The 10,907-nt window shown below is 35.8% G+C and overlaps 1 pseudogene; it reads left to right on the forward strand.

Annotated features, from left to right (window-relative positions):
* Nucleotides 1-292: 292 nt before the first annotated feature.
* Nucleotides 293-3,755, forward strand: LOC105479311 (26S proteasome regulatory subunit 4 pseudogene; annotated as a pseudogene).
* The last annotated feature ends 7,152 nt before the right edge of the window (nt 3,756-10,907 follow it).

Here is a 10,907-nt window from a genome sequence, read left to right on the forward strand (position 1 = left end):
CAAGAGGAGGAAAGATCAAAAGTGGATGATCTGAGGGGTACCCCAATGTCAATAGGAACTTTGGAAGGGATCATCAATGACAATCATACCATCGTGTCTACATCTGTGGCCTCAGAACACTACATCAGCATTTTTTATTTGTAGACAAGGATCTGCTGAAATCTGGATGCTAGGTCCTGCTCAACCACAAGTTGCATACTGTGATGGGGTGCTGATGGATGACATGGATCCCCTAGTCACGGTGATGAAGGTGGAAAAGTCCCCCCAGGAGATCTGTGCTAATACTGGGGTGTTGGACAACCAAATTTAGGAAATTAAGGAATCTGTGGAGCTTCCTCTAACCCATCCTGAATATGATGAAGAGATGGGTATAAAGCCTCCTAAAGGGGTCATTCTCTATGGTCCACTTGGCACAGGTAAAACCCTGTTAGCCTTAGTAGTAGGAAACCAAACCTTGGCCACTATCTTGAGATTGGTTGGCTCTGAACTTATTCAGAAGTACCTAGACGATGTGCCCAAATTTGTATGGAAATTGTTTCGAGTTGCTGAAGAACATGCACTGTCCATCGTGTTTATTGAAGAAATTGATGCCATTGGGACAAAAAGATATGACTCAAATTCTGGTGGTGAGAGAGAAATTCATTCAGTGAACAATGTTGAAATTGTTGAACCAGTTGGGTGAATTTGATTCTAGGGGAGATGTGAAAGTTATCATGGCCACAAACTGAATAGAAACTTTGGATCCAGCACTTATCAGACCAGGACACATTGACAGAAAGATTGAGATCCCCCTGCCTGATGAAAAGACTAAGAAGCACATCTTTCAGATTCACACAAGGAGGATGATGCTGGCCGATGATGTAACCCTGGACAATTTGATTGTGGCTAAAGATGACCTCTCTGGTGCTGACATCAAGGCAATACGTAGAGAAGCTAGTCTGATGGTCTTAAGAGAATGTAGAATGAAAATAACAAATGAAGACTTCAAAAAAATCTAAAGAAAATATTCTTTATAAGAAACAGGAAGGCTTCCCCAAGGGGCTGTCTACCTCTAGCGAACCACAGCGGCAGTTAGGAACATGGTTGGGAGATTTCCTGACCCCTGAAAGGAATGAGGTTGGGGGGAGTTGCCCAGAGGAATCCCTGTTCCTGTTGATTTTTATTAGCAAAACATCCTATGTGTCTTTTGGAGTATGCTGTGTAAGTGCCCACTGGGCGGCCATCATCTGTTGGTCACTGTGCAGCACTCTGCTTCCCAATAAAGTGTGCTCTTTCACAAACAAACAAACAAAAAAAAATAAGAAAAAAGAAAAAAGAAAAATTCCCCAACAAAATACCAGCAAACCAAACTCAACAACACATTAAAAAAATTATTCATCATGACCAAGTAGGATTTCTTCCTGGGATGCAAGATTGGTTCAACATACACAAATCAATTAAGATTATACATCATATCAACAGAATGATGGACAAAAAAAATGATCATTTCAATTGATGCTGAGAAAAGATTTGATGATATTCAACATCCCTTCATGATAACAACCCTGTAAAAACTGGGTACAGAAAAAAATATACCTCAACATAATAAATGCCATATACAACAGACTGATAGCTAGAATTATACTAAATTTGGAAAAACTAAAAGACTTCTCTGAGATCTGAAACATGACATGAATGCCCACTGTCACCACTGTTATTCAGCATAGTAGTGGAAGTCCTAGCCAGAGTAATCAGGTAAGAGAAAGAAATAAAGGGCATTCAAATTGGAAAAGAAGTCAAATTATTCTTGTTTACAGATGATGTGATCTTAACTTAGAAAACTCTAAAGATGCCACCAAAAACTATTAAAATTGATAAATTCAGTAAAGTAGCAGGATACAAAATCAATATACAAAAATCTGTAGCATTTCTATATGTCAACAGTGAACAATCCGAAAACGAAATAAAGTATTCTCATTTACAATAGCCACAACTAAAATTAAATATCTAAGGATTAACCAAGCAAGTGAAAGATCTTTGCAATGAAAACTAGACAACGCTGATGAAAGAAATTGAAAATGACACCAAAAAATGGAAAGATACTCCATGTTCATGGATTAGAAAAATCAATATTGTTGAAACGTCCATACTACCCAAAGCAACCTATAGGTTCAATATAATCCGTATCAAAATACCAGTGACATTTTTTTCACAGCTAAAGGAAAAACAACCCTAGAATGTATGTAGAATCACAAAAGATCCAGAATAGTCAAAGCTATCCTAATCAAAAAGAACAAAACTGGTGGAATCATATTACCTGACTTCAAATTATACAGCACTATAATAACCAAAACAGCATGGTACTGGCATAGAAACAGATACATTACAAACTAAACACAATAGAGAACCCAGAAACAAATCTATACACCTGCAATGAACTCATTTTTGACAAAGTTGCCAAGAACATCCACTGGGGAAAAGTGTATACCAAATGGTGCTAGGAAAACTGGATATTCATATGCAGAAGAATGAAACTAGACCTCTATCTCTTGCCATATACAAAAATCAAATCAAAATGGATTAAAGACTTAAATCTAAGACCTCAAACTATGAAGCATCTAAAAGAAAACAATGGGGACACTCTCCAGGACATTGGTATACAAAACAATTTCTTGAGTAGTACCCCAAAGGTACAGGCAACCAAAGCAGAAATGGACAAATGTGATCATATCAAGTTAAAAAGCTTCTGCACAGCAAAGAAAACAATCAACAAAGTGAAGAGACAACCCACAGAATTGGAGAAAATATTTGCAAACTATCTGCTTGACAAAGGATTAATAACCAGAATATACAAGGAGCTTAAACAACTCTATAGGAAAAAACTAATAATCCAATTTAAAATGGGCAAAAGGTTTGAATAGACATTTCTTAAAAGAAGACATACAAATGACAAATAGGCATATGAAAAAGTGCTCAACATCATTGATTATCAGAGAAATGCAAATCAAAAGTACAATGAGATATCTTCTCACCTCAGTTAAAATGGCTTATTTCCAAAAGACAGGCAATAACAAATGCTGGTAAGGATGTGGAGAAAAGGGAACCCTCATATATTGTTGGTGGGAATGCAACTTGGTACAACCACTATGGAGAAAAGTTTGGAGGTTTCTCAAAAAACTGAAATTAGAGTTAACATATACATTGTTGGTGGGAATGTAAATTGGTACAACCACTATGGAGAACAGTTTCTCAAAAAGAGAAAGGTTTCTCAAAAAACTAAATACAGTGCTAACATATTATCTGGCAATCCCACTGCTGGGTATGTACCCAAAAGAAAGGAAATCAAGGCCAGGTGTGGTAGCTCACGCCTGTAATCCCAGCACTTTGGGAGGCCGAGACGGGCGGATCACGAGGTCAGGAGATCGGGACCATCCTGGCTAACACGGTGAAACCCCGTCTCTACTAAAAAATACAAAAAATTAGCCGGGCGAGGTGGCGGGCGCCTGTAGTACCAGCTACTCGGGAGGCTGAGGCAGGAGAATGGCGTGAACCCAGGAGGCAGAGCTTGCAGTGAGCTGAGATCTGGCCACTACACTCCAGCCTGGGTGACAGAGTGAGACTCCGTCTCAAAAAAAAAAAAAAAAAAAAAAGAAAGGAAATCAGTATATTGAGGAGATATCTGCACTCCCATGTTTGTTGCAGCATTGTTCACAATAGCCAAGATTTTGGAGCAACCGAAGTGTCCATTAGCTGATAAAGAAATGGATATCCATTAACTGATATTAAAGAATAAAGAAATGTGGTACCTATAAACAGTGGCACACTATTCAGCCATAAAAGAATGAGATTTAGTCTTTTGCAACAACATGAATGAAACTGATAGGGACAGGAGACAGGGAAACACTGGGTAGAAGAGGGTGGTTTCCCAGAAAAGGCCTCACCGTCAAGCCTGAAGACTCACGGCCCTAAATGAAAACAGGCATTTCTGATTTCATGCCCCAAAAGTTGCCGTTTGCCCTGCCACACCCTCTATTCTGCACCCATATAAACTCCGAGTCCCAGGGTCCAGAAGCAGACCAGCAGACCGGCAGACCAGCAGAACGATAGCAGAACGATGCAGCAGAGTGGGAGAGAAGAGAAGAACATCTGAGTGCAGACAGCAGTTAGACCAGGGGCAGTCGCTGGGCAACTCAACTCCTAATAATAACAGGAGATGTTAATACTTCACTTTCAATAATGAAAACACCAACCAGACAGATTAATAAAGGGAAAACAAAAATATAAATATTGGTGAGGATGTGGTGAGAAAGGAACCATGTGGACTGTCAGCAAAAATTAATATGAATTAGGACAGTCATATGGACAACTGTATGGAGGTTCCTCAAAACACTAAAAATAGAATTACCATATGATCCAGCCACCACACTTCTGGGTATTTACCCAAAGGATTTGAAATCAATATGTCAAAAAGATGTTTGCACTCCCATGTTCACTACAGCACTATTCATAACAGACAAGATATGGAGTCAATCTAAGTGTCTATCAAAAGATGAATGGATAAAGAAAATGTCATATATATATATAAAATGGAATATTACTGAGCCCTAAAAAAGTAAGAAGGCTGAGGGTGACTTGCACATGTAATTCTAGTGCTTTGGGAGGCCACGGCAAGAGGGTCGCTTGAGGCTAGGAGTTAGAGACGAACCTGGGCCAACATAGGAAGACCGGGTCTCTACCAAAAATTTAAAAATTAGCCAGGTATGGAAGCTTGCACCCATAGTCCCAGGAGGATCACTTGAGGCAGGAGTTTGAGGCTGCAGTGAGCTAAGAAAGTGCGACTGAACTTCAGCCTGTGTGACAATGAGACCCTGTGTCTAAAAAAAAAAAAAAAAAAAAAAAGAGAGAGAAAGATTTTGTCTTTTCTAACAACATAGATGAATTTGAGAAACCTATGCTAAGTGAAGTAAGCAATAAGCCAAGGACAAAGAAAGATAAATTGCACATGTTCTCACTTATATGTGTAATCTAAAACAATAGAACACAAAGAAGCAAAGAATAGAATGGTGGTTATCAGAGGCTGGGGGTGTTAGTAAGCAAATAAGGAGGTAATCATCAAAGGGTACAAAGCCTCATTAGATATGAGGTTTTTCTCTTTGAGGTGTATTACATGGTAAGGTGAATACAGTAAATATTAATGTATTGTAGATTTCCAAATCACTAAGAGTAAATTTCATCAGATGTTCTCAACACACATAAAACATGATAAGTATTTGAGGTGATGGATATCCTAATTCACTTGATATAATTATTTCATATTGTGTTTATAAATCATAATGCCACTTTGTAATACATACATATATGCAACTATAATTTGTTAATGTATAATTAAAAATGAAACTTAAAAATATATTTACACATAAAAAAGAAACAGAAGACTTGAACAAAACTGTAGAACAATTAAACCCATACAGCACACTCCCCTCAACAACAGCAGAATACACATTCTTCTCAGATGTATGTGGCACATCCTCAATGATAGATCATATGTTGGGCCATTAAATGAATTTCAATTCCTTAACAAATTTAAGAAGATTGAAATTATACCAAGTATATTTCATGACACCAGTGGAGTAAAACTGGAAATCGATAGCAAAAGAAAAATGGAAAAATAGAAAAATATGTGGAAATTAAAGAACACATTCTTGAAAAACCAATGAGTCAAAGAAAACACTCAGAAAAAAAATTAGAAAACAGCTTGAGACAAACAAAATTGAAAACATACAGGAATTTATGAGATTCAGTAAAAGCAGAACTATGAGAAAAGTTTATAGTGGTAAATATGCACATTAAAAAAGAAGGAAGATCTCAAATCAACAGTTTTACTTAAACCTCAAGGAACAAGGGAAAGAACAAACTAAGCTCAAAGTTAGCAGAAGAAAGGAAATAGAAAATAATTCAAGAGAAATAAAAAATAAAGAATAGAAAAAAATCAATGAAACTAAGAATTAAGTTTTGAAAAGATCAATAAAATTGACCAACCTTTAGGCTAAGAAAAAAGAGAGAAGGCTCAAATTACAAAAATTAGAAATGAGACACTATAACTGATTCTTCAGGAATAAAACAGATCAAAACAGACTACTATGTTATACACCAACAAATTGAATAAACTGGAAGAAATGAACAAATTTCTAGAAACATACTATCTACCAAGACTGAATCATGAAGAAATTTAAAAATCTGGGACAGGCACAGTGGCTCATGCCTGTAATCCCAACACTTTGGGAGGCTGAGGTGGGCAGATCGTGAGGTCAGGAGTTTGAGACCAGCCTGGCCAATATAGTGAAACCCCATCTCCCCATCTCTACTAAAAAATACAAAAACTAACCGGGCATGGTGGCATGTGCCTGTAGTCCCGGCTACTTGGGAGTCTGAGGCAGGAGAATAGCTTGAAACCAGGAGGTGGAGACTGCAGTGAGCCAAGACCACACCATTGCGCTCCAGCCTGGGTGACAGAACAAGATGCTATCTCAAAAAGAAGAAAAATCTGAGCAGATCTACAATGAGTAAGGAGATTTAATCAACAGTCAAAAACCTTAGAACAAAGAGAAGCCTAGAATGAGATGACATTTTTGAAGAAGTTTAATAACCATTTAAAAAATAATTAACACAAATCCTTCTCAAATTGTCCCCCCAAAATTCAAGAGAAGACTTCCAAACTCATTTTATGACATCAGCATTATCCTAATACCAAAGTCAGGTAAATATATTACAAAAAAAGAAAACTACAGACCAATATTCCTGATAAATATTAATGCAAACATCCTCAGCAAAATACTAGCAAACTGAATTCAACATTTTAAAAAAGTATACATTGTAACTAAATGGGATCCATTCCTGGAATTCAAGGATGGTTAAACATATAAAAATCAGTCAATATAATATACCACATTAACACAATGAAGGACAAAAGCAACATAATCATACCAATTGATGCAGAAAAAGCATTTGAAAAATTACACAGCCTTTTGTGATAAAAATTCTCATTTAACTAGGAATAGAAGGAAACTATTTTAACATAATAAAGGCTATGTATTAAAAGCTCACAGCTAACATCATGGCAAACTGAAAGCTTTCCGTCTAATATCAGGAACAAGACAAGGATACATCTCTTGCCACTTCTATTAAAATGTAGTAGTGGAAGTCTAAGCTAGAGCAGTTAGAAAAGAAAAAATAAGAAAGGAAAAAATAAAAAAGCATCCAAGTTAGAGAGGAAGAAGTAAATTATCTCTACAGAAGACATGACCTTATATGTAGAAAATCCTAACAATTCCACACAAAAACTGTTAGAACTAGTAGATTAATTTAGCAAAGTTGCAGAATACAAAACTAACACAAAAAATCACCATATTTCTGTACATTAACAATGAAAAATATGAAAAGGAAAAAAATTAAATCCTATCTCAGTAGCATAAGAAAGAACAACATAATTAGGAAGAAATTTAACCAAGGAGGTGAGAGACTTACACACTGAAAACAACAAAGTATTGCTGTAAAAATACAAAGAAATAGAAAAACATCCCATCATGGGTTGGAAGACCTAATATTGTTGAAATGTCAACATTATACAAAGCTATCTGCAGATTTAATGCAATCCTTAATAAAATCCATGTGGCTTTTCTTTTTTTGGTAGAAATAGAAAGAAAAGACATTTAAAATTCATGTGAAATCTGAAAAGACCCCTAATAACCACAACAAACGTAAGAAACAAAAATAAAGCTGTAGGTCTCATACTTCCTGCTCTCAAAACATATCACAAAGTTATAGTTATCAAAACAGTGTGGCACTGGTATAAAGACAAACATATAGTCCAATGGAAAAGAATAGATAACTTAGAAAGAAATTGACAAATACACAGTCAACTGATCTTTCATAAGGGTGCCAAGAACATACAATGGGAAGAAAATTGTCTCTTCATCATATGGTATTGAGAAAACTGGATATCCACATGCAAAAATAAATAAATAAATAAATAAAGTTGGAGTCTTACCTTACACCATATTTAAAAATTTAATTAAAATTGAACTAAAGTTCTAAGCATAATACCTAAAACTATAAAAACCCAAAAAGTAAACATAGGGGAAAAGTTTCCTGACATTGGATTTGGCATTGATTTATTGGATATGACATCAAAAGCAAAAATAGACAAATGGGACTACATCTAACTTAAAAACTTCTGTACAGTAAAGGAAATGACAGAGTAAAAGGCAATCTACAGAATGGGAGAAAATAATTTAAACCATTAATCTGATAAAGGGTTAATATCCAGAATTTATAAAGAACACCTACAACTCAATAGCCAAAACTCAAGTAACCCAATTAAAAAATAGGCAAAGGAATTGAATAGACATTTCTCAAAAGAAGACATACAAATGATCAACAGGTGCATGAAATGGTGGTCAGCATTTCTAATCACCAGGAAATTTCAAATCACACCCGTTAGAATGGCAACTATTTTTTAAAAAACAAAAAAGTGTTAGGAAGGATGTGGAGAAATTGGAACCCTTGTGCACCGCTAGTGTGAATGTAAAATGCTACAGCCACTATGGGAAGCAATATGGCAACTCTTCAAAAACTTGAAAATATAATTAACATATAATCCAGAAACCCCACTTCCGGGTATATATCCCAAAGGATTGAAAATAGGATCTCGAAGAGATATTTGCACACCTACGTCCACTACAGCATTATTCACAATAGCCAAGAAATTGAAGCAATCTAAGTGTCCATTGATAGATGAATGGATAAAGAGAATATAACATATATGTGCAATGTAATGTTATTCAGCCTTTAAAAAGAAGAAAATCCTCTCATATTAGCATATGAAAATCAATCAACATGAAGGACATTATGCTAAGTGAAATAAACAGCAACAAAGAGACAAATACTGCATGATTCTGCTTATATGAGGTATCTAAAGTAGTCAAACTCTTAGAAACAGAGAGTAGAGTAGTGGTTTCTGGGGGTTGGGGGTGGGATAAAGGGGAGTTGTTAAACGGGTACAGAATTTTAATTTTAATTTTAATTTGTCAAGATAAAAGTTCTAGAGATTGCACACAAGGTACATATAGTTATATAGTTAACACTGTATTGTGCACTTAAAATGGTTAACATAGTAAAAATTTTATTATGGGTGATTTATCACAATAAAAAAAATGGGACATGAGGAAGCTTTTGGGTCATATGGATATGTTCATGATTTTGATTATAGTGATTATTTCAACTCCCTTCTATCCCTCTCCCAACCCATAGCAGCCACTACATCTGTTTCATGGATGTAATCATGTCAAATTTTACCATGCTTTATGCTTTAAATATGCACAGTTTATTTGTATGTCAACTATATTTCAATAAAGGTACTTAAAAATCAACACGGCATATCTCAATTTTTTTCAGATTTAATCTGTTATTTCTTATGGAACGGCTTGATCCATGTTCTTGGTTATTTTAAGGAGTTCCTGGCATTTGAGGTTGTTGTTTCTAAGACAGCAGTGAATATACATGTCTATACTCTGCACTCATTCCTTCAACTCTAAAAACACTATACCTTCTAAAATGAGGCCAGGCGCTATCAGAAAAAGGCAGATGGGTTTAGGTTTACAGGGGCTAGTAGCATTTATTTCAAGCACACTCTCTTACAGTTGTCACTCCCTTATCCTCACCCCACAGTGTCTAGGAACTGGTACAATAAGTGGTGCCTAGTGGTGGCACCAAACCTACATATGGTTTATGTAGTGGGGTCGTGGTTCTAAGACATAGGTTTCTGAAGTAGCCTTACAGCTGGCCAAGATGTAATCATAATTCTGATTATAAAAGTCCTTCACAGTTAATGCTGTGCTAACCAAGGGCATTCACAATGTACCTTAGGATTTCAACTATAGAGCTGGGGCATCTTCTCATCGGGAGGCATTCATGGAAGACAAGACAATGCTCAGACCTACTAAAGGCTTACATTGTCACTGAAGTTTTGGGGATAGGTGCTTGATGTTACTGTTTGCCATCTCTGCCTCCAATTTGCTAGAGAAGTTTTCTTTCTGAGTACATCAACACACTATCACTCCAGGATACTGGGGTTGCTTCAAACTTTGATAGGCTGTATTCCATGGCTGATTAGTTCCTATAAAGAGAAAATCTCTTTAAGACTATGTTTTTCACCATCATTCCTAGGATTTGTCAAGGCAATCAAGAGTATTTCAAAACATACTAGTGTTAGTTAACATTAATGTGAACTTCCCTTCATCTTGAGGTGTCAACAACCTATAGTATTACATATGTATGGGGTCCTTTTGGACCTCAGAGATAGTAGAATGTAAGAGAATCTGTATTCACCTACCCAGGGAGATGAGACACACTGTGTTTAGATGAAGCTAAACATTTGAGTAGATTGAAATAACCTCCACAAACACCAGGTGTTTTTAATAACCATATATTGACCTTCTTTTTAAAGACTCGAACATCTGGTTGATTACATTTTTCTGTGGCTTTGGGTAGATATAGCCTTAGGCATGACAAATGAAAATAACGACAATGTAACATTGACAAAGTTAAGAATGCATATGGCTTATTTGTACATATTTAAATGCATTTATAATTTTAAAGATGGAATAGGATTATGGATGATTTCTGTGATTGTTGATTAATTGATTCTGCTAAAATATATTTTTTGAAAAATATTGAAAAACACAGTCATTTAAGAAATAAAAAGAGCAACATAAACAATTGAAAATACAATAAGGTAAGTAAAAAGGAATTAGAAAATATAAGAAAATAGGAGAAAAAAAAAAAAACAGGAAAAAGCTGGAATGTACAGAGTTGACCAGGAAACCTTTCCAATGTATGGAATATGAACACTAGTATTTTTGAGGCTGAAC

Source organism: Macaca nemestrina, chromosome 1, assembly GCF_043159975.1.
Source record: "Macaca nemestrina isolate mMacNem1 chromosome 1, mMacNem.hap1, whole genome shotgun sequence".
Lineage (NCBI taxonomy): Eukaryota > Metazoa > Chordata > Mammalia > Primates > Cercopithecidae > Macaca > Macaca nemestrina.